This window comes from Narcine bancroftii, chromosome 9 (assembly GCF_036971445.1).
Source record: "Narcine bancroftii isolate sNarBan1 chromosome 9, sNarBan1.hap1, whole genome shotgun sequence".
NCBI classification, from domain to species: Eukaryota; Metazoa; Chordata; class Chondrichthyes; order Torpediniformes; family Narcinidae; genus Narcine; species Narcine bancroftii.
The window spans coordinates 21352864-21377057 of record NC_091477.1 but is presented as its reverse complement, the minus strand read 5'-3'; the positions used below and the strand labels follow the sequence as shown (position 1 = coordinate 21377057).

The window sequence follows — 24194 nt, the reverse complement described above, 5'->3', positions numbered from 1 at the left end:
CCAAGAGATTTGCATCAGTATCAGAGATGAGGGAGTTTTTATTTCCTTCAAAGGGATGTGAGTTGGGATTCTCTTCATCAAAGGCTAATGGAAGGACCGAATAATTATTTTTAAGGCAAATATAGATAAATATTTTAAATGCAAGTTAGTGAGAGTGTACCATGAGTAGACTGGTGTTTGGAATTGAGATTACAACCATAAGACCATATGACTTGGGAGCAGAATTATTCCATTCAGCCCATCGAGTTTGCTCTGCCATTCAAATCGTGACTGATGAATTTTCCATTCTCCTACCTTCTCTCCATAATCTTACTAAACAAAAACCTATCAAATTTTATTTCAATCTACCCAGTGACACAGCCATCTGCGGCAACGTATTCCACCGATTCTCCACCCTGGCTGAAGAAATTTCTATGCATCTCTCTTCTAAAGGGATATCCTTTTATTCTGAGACTGAACTCAATTTTTCTCATATTGAACGATAGAGGCAAAGCTAACAGCGTATCTTTAAAATGATTTAAAAACTAGAAGTTAAAAGAATATAAAAATACCTAAACATCTCAACTCAAAGATTCCAAAGAGCAAAATGCCACAGAGCCAATCTCCTTAATTAAAAGCAAAACACTTAAATTCTCAGTACTATCCCCAACTTGGCATTGGATTGGTTTTAGTGAATTCCATACTGCAAGTTATGGGAAAAGCCACTAACTTCTTGCTCCCCTTTTTAGATGATCAACATGGAAGATCAGAGGTGGAGAGGGTGAGCAAATTTAAGTTCTTGGGAGTCATTACCTTGAAGGAATTTTCCTGAATGCAATGCACTAATGGTGTAATGAAGAAAAGACTTCAGCACCTCTACTTCCTCAGGAGTTTGTGGAGGTTTGTTATGACATTAGAAACCCTAGGAAATTTCTACAGATGTGTGGTGGAAAGTGTGCTGACCAGCTGGATCACAGTTTTGTATGGGGACGCCAATACTCCTAAGTATAGAGCCCTGCAAAAGGTGTGGATATAGCCCAGGATATTACAGACAAAACGCTCCCCACATTGAGAACATCTACACGTGTAATGGAATATATATTTGGGAGATAAATGGTAAAATTAGAGTAGGTTACATACAAACACACATTTTAAAACAATTTGAAATACTGAAGAATTCATATTCAGTGAACTTTACAGAAACTGTAGAGAATGCTATGCACATTTCACAAGTAGCTGCTAATTGAAATGATGTCATCAAATGAATCGACCGGAGACAGGTCATCTGTGTTGAACATTTTTACAAGGCTTCTGACCTTTCTAAAAAGTGCACAGAAAGATCACTCTTGAGAAGTTTGTTTACCTAAGACAACAGATGGGAGCAAAAGACTAACTCCTATTGTTTGCTGGAGAAGGTGGGGGAGTTTGCAAGTGAGAGAGTCACATGGGCTTTCTTGCAGTTGGAGAGAGAGAGGGAGAGAGAGAGGAAGACACACTCAACAAGTTCTCTCAGCCAGTGTGTGTGTGACCCTGAAAGACACCTGAACAGACACAGCTGAAGCAAGCAGAAAAAGCTTGTTGGAACTGAAACAGAAAGCTTCAGAGTGGCGGATGGCTGGAAGTGCTATCTGTCTGATGTTTCTCTTAGAATAAGAAGAACAGAAAGGAACTCTGTGATAGCCTGAAAGAAAGAGGTTATCATCTGGACAACCCTGATGGGGCAAATTTCATCAGCAAGACATTGATGTGACTAATGGTGGTACCTTAGTTGTGGAAATCCTAGAACAACAAATCTACCTTCCGAACACCAAAGCCTGGTGAACTTTATACATGTTAAATTCTGTGCACAGTATAAGAATTGCCTACAATCAGTGAACTTGGAAGAATGAGACATGAGATTGAACTGTGAACCAAAGAACTTTTCTTAAATTTACACACTAATTACATATACGTGCGCTTAGAATTAGAAGTGGGTTAATTTGGGTTAGTTAAGTTACTAGAGATAAGTTAAAGTTTGATTTTGTTTTCATATTTAAAGATAATTAAAAACAACTTTTGTTTAAGTAACCATTTGACGTAGTGAATATCTATTGCTGCTGGGGTTTGGGGTCCTTTGGATTTGTTACACAAACCTGCCGTCAGAGAGCAGCAGGAATCATCAAGGATCCACATCACCCAGGACATGCTCTGTTCTTGCTGCCATCATCAGTACCATAAAACTAGCACCACCAGGTTCATGAACAGCTGTTGCCCCTCCATCATCAGACTCCTCAACAAACTCAATCATGAACTCATTTAAGGAGTCTATCTTTTCCATTTTAGAGAATTTTTTCTCTCTGAATTGCAGTTTGTTTACATTTCTTTATTTGCACATTAAGTACCTTTTTTTTGCACTGCCAATAAGTGGCCATTCTGCCTCACCTACAGGAAAAAGAATCTCGGGCTGTATGTTACGTTATATATGCACTCTGACAATAAATTTGAATATAAAGCAAGCTGTCATCCCCATTCAGACTTCCTAACCTGTTGCCAATTAAATGTGGAAAGGTCAGCAGTTTCCTGGGTCCAGCTTAACAATTGCCAATAAAACCCTCCATAGCGCAGAGGGTGGCACAGGCGTGAGTACCTAATTAAATGAAGCTTGATCCTTTCAATTTTTCTGACGAGAGACTAAAGATAAACAATTCTGAGGAACACTGTAATCTAGGAATCACAATTCTTAAAGTTTGTTGCAAATTTTGCAGCAGTATTCAGACATCATTATGATACCCAAGAACCAATTTTCAACAGTTTCTTATTCTTCCACAGTATAAATTTCATATTTCCTTCAACCTCAAGGTAATATTGCTTCTTTGTTTTTTTTTAATGTTTACTTTGCTTTTGTTTTAAACCAACTTTTTTTTTTCCAACTATGTTTAGTAACTTAGGCAAGTTACTAAATCAGTCAAATATTTTCCTGTATGCCTTGGACTTGAACTGTATGCCTTTATGTTTTTAAAACGGTCTGTATCTTGTCACTACTTTAAATGCAAATTACTTGCCTGAAAAATATTAATCAGTATATTGAAAGCATTGGATTCTAAAAAGAGAATTTACAACAGGCATTACAGAATTTAAATGGTTTTAACGTTTGGTTAATTCTATTCCTCTGCCAGGCAATCAGAAGCAGATAAATAACAGCCACGGTCTGAGTAATATTTAATTAGTAGGAAAATCAACATTAATAAAATAGATTTGTATGAGGTTGAAAGGTTGTTCCAGCTGTTAGAGTAGAGAAGCTTCAACATTTCAAAAGCATGGCTCAGAATAACAGACAACAAAAAAATAATGGAGAATTACCTCTCTTGGGCTTTTATATCACTCTTGATTGTAAAGGGCAGTGTCCACATAAATAAATAAATATTTTGCAAATCTGTTATTTATGTACACTATTATCAGGATGATCATTGCCTTTCCTTGAATTTTATGTAATCATTGAACAAGTGACTAAATGCTTATCTCTTCTTTCCCTCATTAAACACATGAATTCCATTTTGAAAATCATTCGGACATTGCTGTCTAGAAACTAACCTTGGTTGGTTGTGTTGAACAAGATAGAAGGGTAAACATGTTAGACCCTGCATCTAAAATTCACTTACATGGTGCATTTAGGGCCACTGAAGGGAGACAACAATCTCTTCGTTAATATTTCAAGCAAATACATCATAAAATAGATCAGAGATCTGAAATGGTTTCTCTGTAAATGTTGCAATCGTCATTATTTTTCCAGCAAATCTATCTCTTTACTGAGTTTGCAGATAATGTTTGTGGATGACACAACGGTGGTTGGATACAACAGTGTTGGCATCATTGGCAATAATGATGAGTCAGCTTACAGAAAGAAGGTTGAAAGGCTTGTACCATGGTGTCAGAGTGGTAACCTGAGTCTCCACATGGACAAGACAAAGGAAATGATTGTTGACCAGGAAGATGATGGATCACTCCCCACAATATATATCAATGACTGTTGTAAAGAGATTGGGGAGCCCACATACTTTGGCATCCATTTAAAGGATGACCTATCCAGGACCCAAAACATATTCTTATTAGTCAGGAAGGCATAGTAGTGCCTACACTTCCAAAGGAGTTTGAAGAGTGTAAGGCTACTGTAATGATAGAGATCATGGTTGCAATGCAACCAGCAATGCCTTACTGTGTGATTAGACTTGGTTGCCAGCAGGGGGCTGACAAACAGTATTCAATATCTGTAATGGAGACTTTCAGCCTCATGGCATGTCTCATGGTGCTGTTTGCAAGAACTTTAAAGTAAATAACCTTTTTCTTCATCCATGTGTTGTCTCAGAACTCACACATATGAATACAAGATGAAACATGGTGTCAGAAATGGGATAAGGATTTTGCTTCATTTGTAGATGATGTCTTCAACTACTGATAGTTCTGCCCTGCAGTTCCTGTACTCTGAAACATCAGGCGAGCAGTCCCACTTCATGTTGGGCCATCTATCCAAGATGTTTTTTTCTCATTTGTCTCAGTGTTTCATCTTCATTTGTCTCTGACTTTGTGAGTCCCATTTTTGCATCTGATAAGGACAGTGCACTTGTGATCATGTCCACAAATGTTTTCAGGTCTTCATCCATTTTGGTGTTTGCGGGCTTTCTCGTGTCAACAGATCTCGACAACATGTGTGCTGTGTGCATTAACTTACCCTGAGTGTAAGCCACATTCAGTGTATAGCGTTGCATCATTCTTTTTATTCTAAGTAGACATTCATTTAATGGCTTTTGGAACAATGCAATCAAGGGCTTATGGTCAGTTTCTACACTGATTGCTTGTCCTGACACAAACTGATGAAATCTTTCACAGGCGTATGTGATGCTGAGCAGCTCCTTTTCAATTTGAGCATATCATGTCTCTGCGTCTGTCATTGAGCGTGATGAATACGCATTGTGTTGCCAGTCATCATATTTTTGCAGAAGAACTGCACCGAGCCCACTATGTGATGCGTCTGATGATATCTTGATGGGTCTCGCTGGTTTACAAAACCTCAGAACTGTTTCCTCTGTGAGCAGTTTTTTTTAGTTCGCTCCAAGACTGTTCATACCTATGATTCCACTCCCATTCAATGTTCTTTTCTGTTTGTCTTCTCAATGGAGGCACCTTTTCTGAGAGGTTGGATATGAATTTACCCATATAGTTGACCATTCCATTAAACCTCTGTATATCCTTTTTGCATTGTGACCTTGGCACGTTCCTAATGGTGGACACCTTTCTGGGAACTGGTCTGATCCCCTCACTACCAATAATATCTCCCTTTCATCTACTGCAAGAACCTTGCTTTGTTGCACTTGGTTCCTATAGCAATGGGCATAATGGTTGCTTTTGTTGCCTATATAGCATGTTTTACCATATGCTGGACACTTTTTTGATAGGTGTTGTGTACCACATTGATGACATGGCATTAGATTGTCCATTTCATTTTTGTTTGCTGGCCACACCTCTCTTTCCACTTTGCAGCACTTTTTGTTAAACAGTTATATCTGTTCTTGTTCACTGCATCCACATTGCAGATATTTTCACTGAACAGCTCTTTTGCCTGTGTTTTGACAGTTTCTGTAGTCTTACAGAGTGCTATGGCTTTTTCCAGGTCTAGATTCTGCTATATTAGCAGTCTTTCCCTTAGACTATTATCTGGAATACCACGCAAAGGTCTGCTTTTATCAGCGAGTGGGTTGGTCCACCAAATTCACATATTTTGCTTCTGTTTCTCAATTCAGTCACATACTGATCAATACTTTCTTCCATTTTCTGTACACGTTAAAAATTTGTGCCTCGCAAATGTCACGTTATGTTTAGGCATGCAGTATGCCTCAAACTGTTCCATTATTTTTTCCAGTTTCATTTTGTCTCCTTCAGCAGCAAATATGAAGTTATCACTTTTCTTGTCAGCTCCGACTGCCACTAAATACAATCCAAAATGCTGTTTAAATCTGTCCTAATTTTTAGCCACATTACCTGTCAGCTGAAATTTTGTGGTAGGTGTAACCCTTCCATTTTTCATGACGTAAGCTTCTCTTCACTGGATCAGTTGCTGACTTAACCCTTTAAAGTATATCCTTCTAATTTCCTTACTATACTACAAGCCACCATACTACAGGAGCACAATAGAGAAGATCACAGGTGTCTCCCTTTCCTCTATCAACAATATCTTCAGGGAGTGGTGCTTAAAGAAGGCTCAGAGGACCCTGGCCATCCAGCCTGCAGTATCTTTGAGACACTGCTTTCAAGGAAGAGGTACAGGAGCATAAAAAAATAGGACTGCCAGGCTGGGAAACAGCTTCTTCCTGCAGGAGATGAGACTGTTGAACAATCCTAGGAACCCATAAATTATTATTATTGCTGTTGTTATGTATATAAAATAACAACAACTAAATATGTCATTTGTTGTAGGGTGTACTGTGTGTCTATATGTACGCACATGGTCTGGAGATGTGCTGTTTCATTGGGTTGTACATCAGACAATAAACTTGAACTTGATCAGGTAAAGATGGTGTTGAAGCATATCAGCTCCTGTCTGAGCAGGGACATCGAATTTCCCTAACACAGCAGCAGATCTAAAGCAGATGTCATCTCACTGGCTCTATACAAAGACCTTGTACACTTGGACAGCAAAGATGCATACATTAGGATGCTCTTTATCGACTTCAGTTTGGCACTCAACAGCATTGACCCCTCAAAATTGATCAGCAAACTCCAAGACCTGGGCCTCAGTACCCCACCGTGTAATTAAATCCTGGATTTCCTCACCTTCAGACCACAATCAGTGAGGATTGGTAAGAAGAATTTCACAATCTTTATCAGTACTGAGCCCCACAGGGCTGTGTACTTAACCCCCTACTCTACTCACTTTACACCTGTGACTGTGTGACTCAGTATGACAATAACACCCTATACACATTTGCAGGTGATACCACGGTAGTGAGTTATAAAAAAGAGGGTGATGAGTCAGTATACAGGAGGGGGATTGTAAACCTTGCTGAATGGTGTATTCACAACAACCACACTCAATGTCACCAACACCAAGGAGCTAATTGTGGACTTTTGGAAGGGAAAACTAGAGGTATACAATCTAGTGATCCTTGGGGATCAATGGTTGAGTGGGTGAGCAAATTTAAATTTCTGGAATTTACTATCTCAGAGCATCTTTCCTGGACCCAACACATGAATCTCAGCCCCTCTACTTCCTTAAGAGTTTGCAGAGGACAGATATGACATCGAAAATCTTGGCAAACTTCTACAGATGTACAGTGAAAGTGTGCTGTCCGGCTGCATCACAGCTGCATCAATGCCTCTGAGGGAAAACCCCTGTAAATGGCAGTGAACACAGCCCAGTATATCACAGGCAAAACTATCCCCACCATTGAGAAAATCTACATGAATGCTGTTGTTGGAAAGCAGCAGCAATCATCAAGGATCCACACCATATGCCTTGTTCTCGCTGCTGCCATCAGGAAAGAGGTCTAAGTGCCACAAGACTTCAACCACCAATAGACTCTTCAACAACAAACTCAATCAGAGACTTATTCAAGGACTCTTACTTTTCACATTAATTATTATTGAATATTTATTGACCGTATTGCCCTTTCAATTGATTTACATTTCTTTTTTTTTCACATTTTTCTCTTTAAGTGAGTACAGTTTTTTTTTGTAGTACTGATATGTAGTAATTCTGTCTGGCCCACAGGGAAAAGAATCTCAGGATTGTTTGTGATGTCATCGATGTATTCTGACAATAAATCTGAACTTTGAACTTAAACTATGTAGAATCCATGTGTTTTAGGTTTCTTATGTAGACTCACAAGGCTTCCTTCAGACTAATGTATTCGTTTTGCCATCATTGATTCTATTAATTGGTGGACTGAATTCTTTTTGGATAAATTTGTCAGAGATCATTTTCCTTACTTCACAAGTAATTTTCACTATTCTGAACTTGTATTTCCTAAGAGTTTGATTATGTAAAGAAAAACAATTGCAATTAATTTTGACTTTAATTGGTAGGAAACTTAAATAATCGAAGTTCTACATGTTTCATTGTATGCTCCAACTGTTGAATGTTCAGTTAATTTTCCTCTCTCTTGCATTTTTGTAGGTCATATATTGTTTATATCCAATATGTTGGACAAGCTCTTTTGATTTCACTCTTGAAGCAGTTCATCGATATGGATAAACAACCCAAGGTTTGCACTGCCTTTGCTATTTTCTCCTTTGTAAGATGTGCCTTATTTATATTTGAGATTTCTGTTCAGAAACGTTCCCGTGATTCCCCCAAGCCAGGACATCCCATACATATGGATGCATTCTGCAATTATATTTTCAGAGCACAATTTGCTGCAATGTCATAGCACTACTTCTTGAAAAAAAATATGGTAAGCTTAGAGTACACTCAAACACAATGTTCTGATTACTTATGAAGGATTTCACCAGTATAATTTGTCACAAAAATAATTTGTCTGAAGGTCTGTTATTGCTTCCAATACAATAAAAACGATTGTACTTTTCCCATTCGTAAATGGGCAAAAATATTTTAAAATGTTCTGGAAAATTGAGCACTTTAATCTATCAAATATTTAGGAGCCATTAAATTTGTTTGTGAAGATATGAGTTACTGAAGCACTATTTCAGCAGTACTTGCAAGAATTTTTATTTTGTATTCCAAATGCTGCCTGTTAAAAATACCCAACAGTGCATTTACAAAATTATGTCAACCTAGTGCATATGCTGGAAGCACAGAAGATTGCCAGGGACAAGACTCAAATATTAGTATAATAATGAGTTTGCAGCTTGAGCGTGTTGGATCCTTAATATTCCTATAGCACCAGGCACATCCCCTACGGGCACCCTTGGCTGGAACTGACCGCTGAAGATTTGGCTAGTTTAACATTTATCTCCTACTACTTCTATAGTTCTGGTCTTCACCATGTAAGCAATTACCCCATCTTTTTACTGCTGAGGGATCTTTAAAATTGAAAAGAGAAATGTGAGCATTTTGATATCAACTGACCATCAGAAATTTTTCTTTATTTTTCCAGAGAGAATCTCATCATGGACTTCCAATGTGGTCGATTACTCAGAAACATAAAATATGGAATTTAAAAATCCATTAAATCCAGATATGTTGCTTCCATAGACCGTACAGAATTTTCCCCATCCTGGAATCATTCTAAAATCTTCCATTCCTGCAAGCTTATACTTACTTTTAAAGATCTGTAAGGATAACATCTGTACAATTTCTCTTCATTTCTTAAAGATCCTCAAATGAAATTCCAGATTAGAAATATAATCAGCCAGTGTACTCTATTCAGAGATGATCAGTTATTTTATGAATGTAATTCATACATATTAAAAGAACTACCATTTACTTTAAAATGCCTGACTATACATTTCTCATAGCTTTTTCATTTTATTTTACTTGTCAGGTTCAGTCAGGTTACATTATGGTCACATTGTGTACGTTGATAGCCCACACATTTGCTGTATGCGATTGTCCTGAATATGTCTACAATTAGGGATATTTTCCCTGGTCCAAGATTATTTAATTCAAATAGGAAATATACATGCCTACTTGCAGACACAATAGACTGCAGTTTATGGAATCTGAAGCATAAAAATAAATTGCTGGAAGAACTAAACACTTCAGACAGGATCTGCAGAGGGATAATCAACATTTTGGGTCAAAGATCTGCATCAGGACTGAGAGTGTAAGGGGAGATAGAGGAAGTGAAATGGAGCAATGAGGCCAGAACTGGAAGGTGATAGGTGAGGAGGGGGATGATTTGCAGATGCAGCCAGATGGGTAGAGGTAGTGTCAGAGGCTGGAAGATGACTGACTTGCAGACATGAGTGTAAGGCATGAGCAGCAAAAACTTGTGACACAGATAACTTATAATTAAAAGACACATTCTCGTGCTAAATTATTTTTGGTGTTTTTGTGCATTAAAGTTCAGTATTATTTTGTTAGAAATTAAAATTGATTTTTTTTGTTTCAGAACTCAAGAACAGAAAAGTAATATTTTATTTTTCATGTTGTGGTGTACCAGCAGCTCGTAGAACAGTAACCATGGTGACAGGTAGGATGCTTATAGATGCTGAGACAATGTTGAGAAGGCATGATACATTTCAGTGAGTTGTGTTACTGATCCAACAGAAGGCATCAGTAACATAATATTGGTACATTATCATGTGTATTGGGAAGGGTTGTGGCTGTCACATGACAATACTGCCCTCTATCAAATCGGAGCTGCCAATCAAGATTTGGTTTCACCCCACACATTAATTCACATGTTGCCATTGGCTCCATGTAAATGACCTGGACTCTCCAGCTGCCTGTACTTGGGCCATTGGCTGGTGAAATTGGATTAACCCTCCTGGCACTGAGCCATTGGTTCCTGTTAATAACCTGGGCTGACCCTCCAGCACTAGGAAGGTTCCATGTGTTCTTTGTTCCCTTTCTTTGCCAGTTTGGGGCCACTCTGCTTCACTCCAGGCCTAGAACATGGAAGGGTGCTGGAGAAACTGTTGGTAAGTTGTGCACTGTTAAAAAGGTTGGGAGTGTTTAATGTCCCTGTAGCATAGAGCTGTGCCTGTACTGAGTCAAAGGGTAGTGGGGCATCATCATGATTTTTCCTTGATCATTGTATGTACTGATATGAGCCCAAATAACCCCAAACCCCAGCAGCAACAGATAGTCACCATGACAAGTCGTTACTTAAACAAAAGTTGTTTTTATTTATCTTTAAACATAAAAACAGAATAAAACTTTAACTTATTACTATTAACTACCCAACTTAACCCCCTTCTAATTCTAAGTGGACGTGTATGATGAGTGTGTAAATTTAAGAAAAGTTCTTTGGTTCACAGTTCAATCTCACTCCTTCTTCCAAGTTCACTGGTTGCAGGCAATTCTTATCCTGTGCACAGAATTTAACATGTATAAAGTTCACCAGGCTTTGGTGCTCGAAAGGTAAATGTTTACTGCTCAGGAAAGTTGTTTGGAGGTTTGCAGAGAGAGATTTGTTGTTCCAGGATTTCCACAACTGAGGTACCACCATTAGTCACCTCAATGTCTCGCTGATGTAACTTGCCCCAACAGGGTTCTCCAGATGATAACCTTTTTTCCCCTGGCTACCACAGAGTTAATTTCTGTTCCACTTATTGCAAGAGAAACATCAGACAGCACTTCCAGACATCCGCCGCTCTGGAGTTTCTGTTTCAGTTCCAACAAGCTTCTCCTGGCTGACACTGTTTCAGCTGAGTGTCTCTCTCTCTCTCCATCTGAGATTCCAACTACCAGCCACATGTCTTTCTCTTTCTCTCACTTGCAACCCCCCCCCCCCCTCCCACCTACCTTCTCTAGCAAACAATAGGAGTTAGTCTTCTGCTCCTATCTGTTGTTTTAGGTAAACAAACCTCTCATTGACCTTTAAGTGAACACTTTGCAGAGAGGTCAGAAACTTTGCAAAAATATCCAACACAGATGTCCTGACTCCAGTCCATTCATTTGATGGCATCATTTCAATTAGCACCTACTTGTAGAATGTGCATAGCATTCTCCATAGTTTCTGTAAAGTCACTGAATATGAATTCTTCAGTATTTCAATAAGATTGGTTTTAAAATGTGTGTATGTATGTAACCTACTCTAATTTTACCAATTTACCTCCCAAAACCATCTCCAGATATTCCATCACAGTACCAGTTTGTTGTGTGTTTGTATTTTGTTCCCACACTATTTTTCCCATGTTATTAATTCTCTGCTATTACTTTCCCATGGCTACTGTAAACTCTGTGTGTGTGTGTGTGTGTGTTACCATTTCCAACACTTGCCTTCTGTAAACAAAATCTTTCCCTACCAAAACTGTGTCCAGAGTTCTTGCCTTTGAGATCTACCAAACCTGTTTCCTCACTCACAGCACCAAAGTATTAGTGTGTGGCTATTGGAGTTTTGTTGATGACATAAGAATTTATCTTTTTGCTTCTATTATGTGGAAAGAAAATTATATCTTGTCCATTAACTATAACTAATTATGCCATTTTGATAATACATTTGGAACCAATGGTTAGAATGAAAGTAAAACAGGTAACTTAACCTTTGATAACTTTTAATCCTCTGAAAATCTGATAAAGGTGTATCTAACTTCTGTTTGCATACATGCTAAAAGTTGTCAAAAATAATGATTATCACACATTAATTCTGGATTGATGTTAGGATTTTGGAAGTGAATTCTTAAAGTATTGATTTGCTCTATACTTCTAGAATTACCTTCATTTAAAAAAAAACTTGATAATAATGAGTAGAAGGTTCCTCCAGCCATATGAACCAAATATACAGAGGATGATTTGATGGTCAGTGATACTTAATGAGAAAGAAATTGTCGATAAGATTGCTTGAAATTGATCCTTGGACATTTTTATCTTGAAACTATCATCTGCTGGTTTCCAATCCTGATTCAGTTTGCCAGTTGAGCCAGAGTAGGATGGCAGACTTGGGTACCTTGCATAGCCCTAATTTTGCTGATTCTTCAGTGTTACAATTTATTCCTTCAAACCTAAGAGCAGATTGCTTTCTTAGCCATGCATGTACACATGCCAATTTCATTTTAAGATATTTCTTTGTCCAATAGTTAAACTTTTTATTTAACTGACAGCAACAGTTTGTGGCAGATTTACATCCAGTTATTTCTTGATTAAAATTGCTTCAAACTTCTGTCATGCAAGCAAGTGAAATGAATAAATTATTGCATCACAGGGCATTTGGTTACTTACTAGGTTCCTTTGCTTTTGCTTGTACACAATGGTGATTATTCATGTGCCAGATAGAAAGTATTACTTTGTAACTTTTGTGCAATACTATTGATTGAAAGCTGTTTCTTTTCACTAACAAAAACAGAAAAATCAGAAACACTCAGCAGGTCAGGATGCATCTTTGAAAAGAGAAACAGCTAACAAGATTCCAGCATTTGCATTTTTTGCGTTTCTCATTCATTTTAATTAACTGCAGAAATGGCCACCAACTAAAATTGAAATATTTAAAGTAATGAAAAACTATGGAGCACCGTACAAGATCCAGGAATGGGCGATTGAATGGGATAAATTACTCTGTAAAATGTGCTGGGTGCGTGAAGAGTAATTAACCTATTCCCATATAAACTGGAGTGTTCTTTAAGGACAATTTGGTCTCACACATTGGCCTGTGATTGTATCTGTGAAGCAACTTTGTAATCTTCTCAATTATAATTGTATGGTTATTGTCAAAATCATGGTTTGTTGAATAAGACCTTTCAATAATGTTTATTCAAACTCATTGATTGCCCTGTCTCTTGAACTATAGGGTCAGGCTGCTAATTTAATTTTCCAAGTTAAGTTAGTGATGGCCATCCCATGACAAGGTCTTAGCCCATTCCATAACACCTGGGAATAACAAGTTCTGCATTTGAGTAAAACCATTTGCCAGTCATTTAGAATGCTAATAAGCTCAAAACCATTAAGCATTCATCTCATTAAGTGAAGACAGAATTAACCAATGACCCACAAGTCTGTTCAAATCTCATTATGACCAAACCTTGACTGTAATTTAAAGAACAATTAAAAGCTGCACATAGACAAACTCAATCTCTGATGGGCTAATGACATGGATACCCTCAGATATGATCTGTTGAGGGGCTCGTCAGGCAAACTGTCACTTATGTAAAGTTTAACTGGCTGTCCAACTTGAAAGAGGTGAATTAACCATTCATTTTAATAAGGGTGGAAAAGTGAAGGTATGTGAAACTGGACCAGTATACTTGCAAATTGACCACTTATTTATATCTATTCATCACTTGTTATTGACTACGTGGAAGTGAAGCAGCATTGAGCTCACTGTACCCAAGGAGAGTTATCCTGAATCTTTGCCTGGAGATGATTGTTTCACTTCTGGAATCTGAATCTCACAATGTAACATCATCCTGAATTTCCATTTCTTACACAGCCCACAAATTTCTGACTCTGAGAAAGCAACACTGCGTTCATTTGAGAGGTTACAAAGAAATTAAATGAGGGGTTGCTTTGCTGGGATCTTGTATAAATCCAATGGGCTGAGTGATCTCCTGGTCAAAATAAATCCGGTACAATTGGGCCAAATCTGAAACCTTGAAAAGTGTAAAAAGCAAAAACAGGAATCATTATCAAATGCTAAAGACCATTTTTTATTTTATCCCAACATGTTCTTGAAATCAAACTCACATGAAACAATGCATCATCTTTTGACAAAGAAAGTAGGTGTGTTTATCTGGCCAGATGCTGACCATTAGAGCGCTTGCATGGTATATATGATAACTTTTGTTTCTGAACCATTTGATCCAGGATAGTGGGTGTGAGATCTCCATGTGAAATATGCTTTGGAAGGATCTCTACTTTTTCCTCTTGTAAACAAGCTCACAATATAAGATGAATGCCAATTTGGTGCATTTGGCACAGGATTCTCCATCATTTTAAAACTGATTTGTGGAACAGCTGACAAGGAAAATAACAAACACTGTTTTGATTCAATAAAGAGCATTTTCTGAAAACAAACAAAAAAATATTTTTTTGCGGTAGAAAGAGCATATTGATCCATACCAGCAATTTCATGGTGACAACTTCATAATGACCATCGTTTTCTAGAGGCATTGGGACTAACATGGTTATTGTGCAGTAGCTTTCAGCATTATTATTACTTTGAAGGAATTGGTTGGTGTTACATATCTGCTTTGTCCAGGAGCCTGTGCCATGTAGAATTGATCTGAGATACACAAGAAAATACTCGAGAAAAGATTAAATGCATGTCTAGAATCTTGACTAATGACAAATTTAGAGTGTGTTTTGGGGAGAGCCAGGCTATTTGAGTTGATCATTAATAGAGGAATCGACTGTCTATGTCAGATTTGGAATTCTGCTGTGATTGCTAGTTTACAAAAAAAATGTTGAGGGCCAACAGTTCCTTAAAATTGGGATAAGCAGGCCTACCATACAAAAGAAGGAATAGAATATGTGAAAGATTTTTCTTGAATATAACAAATTAAAAATGTCTCCAGAATACCAAACAAGGAGGATTTTCTTGAGGTTGGCAGAAGTTTAATCGATAAATATTCATCTCATAAATCCAAAAGGCCTTTCCTCCCACTGGCCTTGCATGTGTCTTCATGCTTGAATCTGCCATTAAGGAAACATCATATTAGGATGGAACAAATTGTAAGTTAACAAAACAGTGGTTTGTTTGTTCCAATCTCTAAGAGGCAGGTGTGTGGTACATGTTCACTATGCAATTGGAGAATGTATTAGGAATGGGAAAATTTTCTCTGAGCAAATCAAGTCAAGTTTATTGTCAACTGATTCTACAAGTACAACCTGAAAAAACAGCGTTCACTGATCCTCAATGCAAAAACATGCAGACATACAACCAGACATTGCACACATCCAGGCAAATAATACATATACAGGACAAGTATTTTATATCTATATAAATAAATATCTGAGAGTCTTGGATGGTTAGCATGTGCAGTGAGCAAGGAGCTCAGTGGACAGTTCTTCAGAAAGATCTTATGTTTTCATCTGGTTCCATGAATATTCAAATTGCAACATACATTTTAAAAAGTCCATTGAAAAAAATCAATGAATCATTTGAAAGTTACATTTTCTGATAAGGAAGGGGAGCTGATTACAGATTTTTTACTTTTGTGGCAATGGATCCAAAATGATGAGTGAAGATCCAAAATCAGTGAGGATTGGTAACAACATCTCTTCCAAAATCTCCAGCAGTACTGGAGCACCACTTTAAACTCATGACTGTGTAGCTCTCTATGACAACAGTGCCATCTACAAATTTGCTGACAATAACACACTAGTGGGTTGTATAAATGAAGGTGATGAGTCAGCATAAAGGATGGAGATTGAAAACTTGGCTGCATGGTACACCAACAACAACTTCATACTCAATGTCACCAAAACTAAGGAGATGATTGTTGACTTCAGGAAGGAAAATCCAGAGGTATTCAATCCAGTGATTATTGGGGGATCAGAGGTGGAGAGGGTGAGTAAATTTAAGTTCTTGGGAGTCACTATCTCAGAGGACCTTTCCTGTACTGAACACACTAATGGTATCGTGAAGAAAACACATCAGCATCTCTACTTCTTCAGGAGTTTGTGGAGGTTTGTTATGATATTGGAAACCCTGGCCTGGCAAATTTTTACAGATGTGTGCTGACTGGCTGCATCACAGTCTGGTATGGGGACACCAATACTCATGAGCATAAGGTGCTGTGATAGGTAGTGGATACAGCACAGGACATCACAGGCAAAATGCTCTCCACCATTGAGAACATCGACAGGAAATGCTGGCTTCAGAGAGCAGCAGCAATCATCAAGGATGCACACCACCCAGCACACATTCTGTTCTTGCTGCTACCATCAGGAAAGAGGTACAGGTGCCACAAGACTTGCACCACCAGGTTCAGGAACACCTGCTATCCCTCCACCATCAGACTCCTCAACACCAAACTCAATCAGGGACTCATTTAAGGACTCTTACTTCTGCACTTTGTTTTTTTCCCCTGTGTATTGCAGTTTGTTTACATTTCTTTATTTGTTTATATCTATATGTTGTGTACAATTTTTTTTGGACTACCAATAAGTGGTAATTCTGCCTCACCTCCAGGAAAAAAAGTATCTCAGGGTTGTATGTGATGTCATGCTGGAATTGCATCAGGTAGCATCTATGGAAAAAGGTTCTGGTTAAAGACTCTTTCTCTTTTCACAGGTACTGCCTGACTGCTGAGCGTTTCAGCATTGTCTACTTTTATTCCAGATTTACAGCATCTGTGGGCTTTTGATTTCCATGAAGTCTTTCCAAATAAGTTACAAGGCTCCTTGAGTCTGCAACACTAGAACCAGCAATCTTGCTTTGGCTTAGTTGGGTCTGGATGTAAAAATGTTTCATTTCACAATTCAAGAAAAAGCAGGGGCTCTTCCTAGCGTTCACAATCTGCACTGAGGTGGAATTATATGGACTCAAATGTTCAGCTCCCAATTGTTTAAAGCTCAGTAACCCAGCTTCAACCATTCTCTGAGGCAACACAGTCTAGTTACTTACTGCTCTCTGGGAGAAGAATGTCCCCCTCGTATCTCCTGTCAAACTCTTTTCTCTTAGCCTAAATATTTGTTCTCCAATATCACTAATTGGCATCATTGTCAAATTTAGAAATTGTTTTTTTCTGATATAAGAGTACACCTCATTAATAACAACATCGAGGAACAGATTAACCCAGTGCCAATCTTTGTAGAACACTTTGTCTCATCTTTTGGCAGTTTGACCAAGTGCCTTTGACTTCTAACTTTACTGCCTCATTTAGGAGTAACCTTGTTTCTGACTCTGTGTCCTGTATTGTAACCTTATGTTCATAAATAGTTAGGTCAGTATCCAGGACACTGGTTTTTGTGAATTGGCTTCACATTTTTACATTTTATTCCTGTGGCAGAATTTTGCATCCAATTGGTCTCCTTGAATCAATCTGAGCAAATTGCAATGCAAGATATCTTTCAATGAGTGCATCTACATTTAAATCAAGGCCAAAGCTCTAACAATTGTTCCTGATGCTCCGTCGCTATAATTATATAAATGATGTTTTTGATTTGTGGAAAAATGCTCTTTAGAATGAATCTATAATTATCTTTAATTATTCCTTCAAGCTATAAATTTGCTGTTAGGTTATGGAGCAATGCTGCCCAACACCAGAGGATTATTGAATTGGAATGTTTTTTTTCAAAATTATGTCAAAGATCTGGGATAAGCTCAGAGCATCTGTTCAGCAAGTGAACCTCACCGAACTTCATCAATCAAGAGTAATGCAATGACTAAGATCATTTTGGAAATTATCATGAATGCTGCAAAATGTTACATCTAAATGTGTTAATATTTATTTGTGATAGACAGTTGTGACCAGTTGGTTTAAAAACTAGTTTGTGTGATGCATTGTACTTTATTTTTCTGGATTGTTTTTCCAAACAATTGTGGATATGGAGTTGTCAGCATCCCAGAGAAATGGGAAAGTTCCCAGAAAAGGTAACTTTGAAAACTGTTAGGTCTAGCACCTCACATGTCAGCAATTTAACCATCTCATTGTGGTAAGTGCTTCCATTTGCCAGCCAATAGACCCACAGAATGTGTTGCAATTATTATTGTTCCTCCTTTGAAAAGTGTTAACTTTCAAACATGGGTTGGGTATCAGTAGAGAAAGAAGATAACAGAGTGAGAATGAACAAGTAAAATTGCAGTAGCTATCAGTTTGACTTTAAGCAAAAGTATAAAATGTGAATTGACCTGTGATTCATTTTGGGCTTTTCATTCTTCTGACGTCTTGACTTCAGAGTACTTTACACCTAATAAAATATTGTTGAAGTGTACTCACTGTGAAAATGTAGGAAAACACAGCTTTGCCGAATCGTTCTACAAACAAGAGATGAATGACCAGCAAAACCTGCTTTAAGACACAAGAAGAATTGTTCATTTCCTTTACATTTCTCTGGAAAAAAAATACCAAAAATTCTGTTACATTTGCCTGAAAACAAGGTGCCACAGTCACAAGTACGAGAAGGCTTATCTTGGTAGTTATCCTCCTTTTTCTACAATCAAGTATAAATGTCACCCCACTATTCAAGAAGGGAGGCAGCAGAAAGGAAATTACAGACCGGTTGCCCTGACATCAGTGGTTGGAAAGACGTTGGAGTCGATCATCAAGGATGTAGTTACGTCGTACTTGGAGGCACATGACAAGAAAGGCCAAAGCCAACATGATTTCCTTAAGGGAAAAATCTTGCTTGATATATCCATTGGAATTCTTTGAAGAAGTGACAAATGGTATGGTTAAAGGAGATGCAGTGGATGTTGTGCATTAGGATTTTCAGAAGGCATTTGACAGGATGCCACACATGAAGCTACTTAACAAAATAAGAGCCCATTGTATTGCAGGAAACATATTAGTGTGGGTAAGGCATTGCCTGATGGGCAGGAAGCAGAGAGTTGGGATACAAGGATCAGATTCTGATTGGCTGCTAGTGGTGTCCAACGGACTACTTCTTTTTATGTTAATATCAATGATAAAGATTATGGAGTGAATGGATATGTGGCCAAGTTTACAGATGAGTCGAAAGTAGGTGGAGGATCAGGTGCTGTTGAGGAAACAAGAAGGCTTCAGAAGGACTAGGACAGATTAAGAGAATTGGTAGAGAAATGGCAAATGAAATACAATGTTGGAAATTGACTGGCCACGCACTTTGGTTGAAAAAAAATAAATGGGCAGACTTTTGTTTAAATGGGAAGAAAATTGAAAATACCCAGATGTGAAGGAACCTGGGAATCCTTGCGCAGTATCGCCTGATGCTAAACTTGAACGTTGAGTCAGTGGTGAAGACGGCAATTGGAATGCTGGCATTCATTTCAAGAGGAATAGAATATAAGAGCAGGGAGGTAATGCTGAATCTTTAAGACACTGGTGAGACCTCACTTGGAGTATTGTGAGCAGTTTTGAGCTCCTTATTGAAGAAAGGATGTGCTGACATGAGAGAGGGTCCAGAGGAGGTTCACAAGGATGAGTCCATCTTCCCTGAAGGAAATCATACTGACTTTAGATGATTTTATCATGTGCTCAGAATTTTATCCTTAATAATAGATCCTAAAATCTTGCCCACCACTGATGTTAGGCTAACCAGCCCATATTTTCCTGCCTTTTTACCTCTCTTAAATAATGGAGTGGCATTTGCAATTTTTCAGTCCTCTTGAGCCATTCCCATCTCGAATGATTCTCGAAAGATCAGCACCAAAGGAAATGCCAAACTGCCTGGGCAAATATGGAAATTGGCAGTAGTGGAGATACATTCAGAATGAGGACCAGAAGGCATGCCATTTCTCCCCAGCTCTCCCTCTCCCTTCAGCACCTTTTATCAGATATAAAAAGCCTCATCTGAACAATGATCAGAAATCATTGATTGTAGCTGAGTTGAGACCATCAACGTATTTTGCATGACTGACATTAATGCTCTCTGCCCTATATTTATACACACATGCACCCATAAGCTCACCCGTCAAAGTTTCACTGTGTCCTAAACATACATTAACACTTTGCCCACATTCTGCACTTCATATTACACTTCACTTTAGCCCTACTCAACACAATGTTTAATGTGATTCAATTCTCTGCAAAGGTCAGCAGAAAATAAATGTCAAAATAAGCCCTTTCCCCCAATCTTCATTTGTGGACCAAATCTCCTTAACAGTGTCTTCTTCTTTACTAGAAAGTGCTGAGTTGATGCTACTGATCTGAGCAAACATTTTGCTTGCTTCTCAAAAAATCAGGAAGAACTCCCATAACTTGCATTACCACAAACCATATTTAGGAATACAGCAGTTACTAGGCATCCTGTTGTGATCTTAACCTACCACTCTGCAGGATTACGTGGCATGGGTCTGTTCTGTGAACTGCACTCTTCCAGTCCAGAGATAATTTTGAGTGGAATTTAATGATATCTCCTGTGAAGTGAAGAGAAAGGAGAGAAAAGTTTGCAGCCAGCCTTAAATAGACATTTTCTGGCTGTTTTGTTGATTTAAAGTCACAGGCTCATTGCTAAATACATTCACCTTGGGAAGATGCTGTATTAAGCTGGTAAACGATTGAGAGCTGCCGTGGAAATGCCATGCCCTGAATAAATATTTCAGCCATCTGTTCCAATGAGAAGCTGTTTCATCTTTCCTGAAATACCTGGAGCCTCTACTCTGGCAGCAGAGTCCAGACTGGCACATCCCACTGTAATAAATAACCTCAAGTTAGGTTCCATTATATCAAATCACTGCATTACTTTCCTATGATCATATAACTGTTAACAGCGTGGAAACAGGCCATATTGGCCCTTCGAGTCCACGCCGGTTCACTTGAACAACTCGTATTAAGATTTTAATTTAAAATAATTTCAATATTAATCTGTAGATAGAATAATATAATTCTTTCTTTTCTTTGGCTTGGCTTCGCGGACGAAGATTTATGGAGGGGGTAAAAAGTCCACGTCAGCTGCAGGCTCGTTTGTGGCTGACCAGTCCGATGCGGGACAGGCAGACACGATTGCAGCGGTTGCAAGGGAAAATTGGTTGGTTGGGGTTGGGTGTTGGGTTTTTCCTCCTTTGCCTTTTGTCAGTGAGGTGGGCTCTGCGGTCTTCTTCAAAGGAGGCTGCTGCCCGCCAAACTGTGAGGCGCCAAGATGCACGGTTTGAGGCGTTATCAGCCCACTGGCGGTGGTCAATGTGGCAGGCACCAAGAGATTTCTACCGGCACCACCTACGGCTCCTAGAACGCTTCCACCAGCGTTGTCTCCGCTCCATCCTCAACATCCATTGGAGCGCTCACACCCCTAACGTCGAGGTACTCGAGATGGCAGAGGTCGACAGCATCGAGTCCACGCTGCTGAAGATCCAGCTGCGCTGGATGGGTCACGTCTCCAGAATGGAGGACCATCGCCTTCCCAATATAATTATATAGCTATTAAATAACTTATTTTAACTCATTTGTTTAGATATTTTAACAATTGAGTACAAACACTGTGATATGTCTTTTAAGTTTTTGTAAAATTATATTTTGAAGGAAGCATAATAAATTCCCAGGTTTTCTTTTAAATTAGGCAGATAAAATAAAAAGTTTGTTTTCAAATGGCAATAACTTTCCTTGATTTAAAAAAATGTCTGTGAAGTGCCAGTTGATGAAGTAGACAAAGACGATGTCGTCAAACAATAATCATGGCTTTTACTAGCAGAAACTCATGGTACAATAGGTATATATACAGTTATATCCAAGGTGAGTGTCCTTAACAGTAGAGATAATGCATAGCCAATGTTAGTACAGCAAGGCTCGCCAGAGGGGAGACAGGCAGCTTGGCAGACATTCACCACAGTTTGGTCCTTTCTATCTAGGGCAGGCATGAGGTGCTATTGAATGGTAGAGCTGACTCATTTGATGCTCAGCTAGTAAGCTCAGACTGCCATTTCAGAGGTCAGGCTTTTTTGAAAGTGAGTGGGAAGAAGGAAATTCAGCTCAATGCAAGAATTCAAGAGCATAATAAAAGACCAAGAGTAGACTACTTGGACTCTCGGCCGTGCACTGCCATTCAATATGAACAGCCACTCTTCTGCGCTAGTTTCCTCTTACCCTCAATTCCTTGGTCTTTTAAATACTTGTCTATCTAATGATCTGACAGGGCAGAGAATTCCAGAGTTCTGCTACTTTCTGAACTAAGAAATTTGTAAACACTTCAATTTTGAATGATGGGTCTCTTATTTTATAGCTATGTCCCTCTGTTCAAGACTGGTGGACGTCTTATTGGAAAAGAATTTGAGTAAATGTTGTAAAATATTGAAAGAGAGGCATCCTACACGCTCAGCAATGAATAATGTTTCTAATAAGGCAGGGAATAATAGATTTTAAACTTTCAACACTAACATTTGAGGAGTTTCCTCAAAAGTGGAATGAAGGAACACATGGGAAAGATGGAATAAAGGAAGAATCATGTCATTTCTAGTCATCAATGATAAAGGTTTTGGTTGTTGAAAACTATAACCCACCCCACTTAACCATTTTAATAACCTTCAACTTGTTGAAAACCACTTCAGGCTGAGGAGTAGTGTCAGATTGTGGGAGGCATTATTCTTACTGTTGCTAAACTAATGAAAAAATTACATGGTTAACAACTGGCATATTAACTGAGCCCAATTTAACAGAGTAGGTGTCAAATCCATTGATTGGCCCTGCAGAGCCTTTGGACTAGTCAATGTAGCATTCTGCTTAAAAATGAACCTTCCTGATTCACATTTGGTGGTAGGCCGGTACACATTGTGCCGAATAAAAATTCTGTTACACACCCCATTTTTTTGGACAAGGTTGCTGTATAGCTTGATTGTCAGTAATCCATTAAAAATTTGATAGTCTGCTGAAGCATATTTAGGCAATGCTATTCTAGGCTAAGATTGCAGATTAGCAGGTGGCTAAGAGAAAATAAAATGGCAATGTCAGGATGGAAGAGGCACTTGGTTGGAGGCCCTTTACTCTCTGATGTGTCTGATCAACATTCTGCAATGGAATGTTTACACTAAATTCAGGGGCAATAATGAAACAGTTAGAAAGGATTTGAATTTTTTTTTACTGGACTAGTCTGTTTTTGGAGGAGGTTTTGGTTTGCCCATCCTGGAACAAGAAACCTAATCTAATAGCTTTCTGGTATTGTGAAGATTAACAGTCAATTAGCTTTTGTTAGGATGTCTTACTATGAAGTCAATCTCAGGGTCCTGTGCAGGGATTTCCTCACTACATTCAGTAGATCCCTTTGCGGCACTAGATCGATTACACTCTCCTTTAACATCAAGACTCCCAAGAATAGCCCAAGTGAAGTATGGTAGATGCTATATGTGCCCCATTTGCATCTTTTTAGCATACAACACATATGAAATACTGACAGGGAGATGCCAGGTATCTGAAAGTTCGTGAAGTTTATGACAAAAGAAATTTAAATGAAGATTGGTGTAATGTAACATGCAGTGGAAGAAAACAAAGTTTTATATATACACACTATGAAAGATGAAACTACAGTTGAGGAAGAAGAGGATACGAATCAGTAACCTTGTAATACAGAAACAAATCACTGCTAGGAATAGATTAACATCGTATCTATTGTTTATGCTGCACACATAACTGCAGTTCTGATTTACTGTTTCCATTCTGTTTTATTACATTTGCCTGAAGTTATTACTTGAAGTATTACTACTGCGAGTTTTCTTTCAGACCAACCACTCATTTTCTGTACACTTCCTTCTTCCCCTTTATTAAATACCTATTCACTCTCACATGCTTTCTCAGGGTTAGGACAAGAGGTTAAGTTCCTCAGGTCCTGAACTTGTTTTTCTATTCTTTTTCTTTGCATTTTCTCGCGAGTTGTAGGATGCTTGGTTCTTTTGTTTAATTATCCAGGTAGAAATCTAAACCAAAAATATTTGCCTTCCTCCTATCCCAATGGAATTTTTTTCATGTCATTCACAGCCATTGTTTTATTCAGATCTGCTGTGTAAATTCTGCTGCTCTAACACCTATTTCATCTTCCAGAAAATAAGAACCATTGT

The 24194-nt window shown here is 38.3% G+C and overlaps 1 protein-coding gene and 1 long non-coding RNA gene across 30 annotated transcripts in view; one reads left to right on the top strand and one right to left on the bottom strand.

The window, feature by feature from the left end:
- LOC138743264 (follistatin-related protein 5-like) overlaps positions 1 to 24194 on the top strand; it is a 795256-nt gene that overhangs the window by 202683 nt on the left and 568379 nt on the right. For 24 of the 27 annotated variants that reach the window (XR_011344764.1, XM_069898295.1, XM_069898292.1 and 21 more), the window contains 2 exons: positions 8126 to 8213; positions 10023 to 10103. The gene's annotated coding sequence lies outside the window, so the exon portion shown is untranslated. Of the gene's footprint in view, positions 1 to 728; positions 761 to 8125; positions 8214 to 9065; positions 9243 to 10022; positions 10104 to 24194 lie in introns of all 27 variants that reach the window. The other 3 variants (XM_069898291.1, XM_069898298.1, XM_069898288.1) reach the window with 2 other exon arrangements.
- LOC138743267 (uncharacterized) overlaps positions 15103 to 24194 on the bottom strand; it is a 40729-nt gene continuing 31637 nt past the window's right edge. For all 3 annotated transcript variants that reach the window (XR_011344767.1, XR_011344766.1, XR_011344765.1), the window contains 4 exons: positions 20679 to 20844; positions 20481 to 20570; positions 18454 to 18525; positions 15103 to 15202 (listed from right to left, as the gene is read on the bottom strand). This is a non-coding gene — a long non-coding RNA (uncharacterized lncRNA). The remainder of the gene's footprint in view (positions 15203 to 18453; positions 18526 to 20480; positions 20571 to 20678; positions 20845 to 24194) is intronic.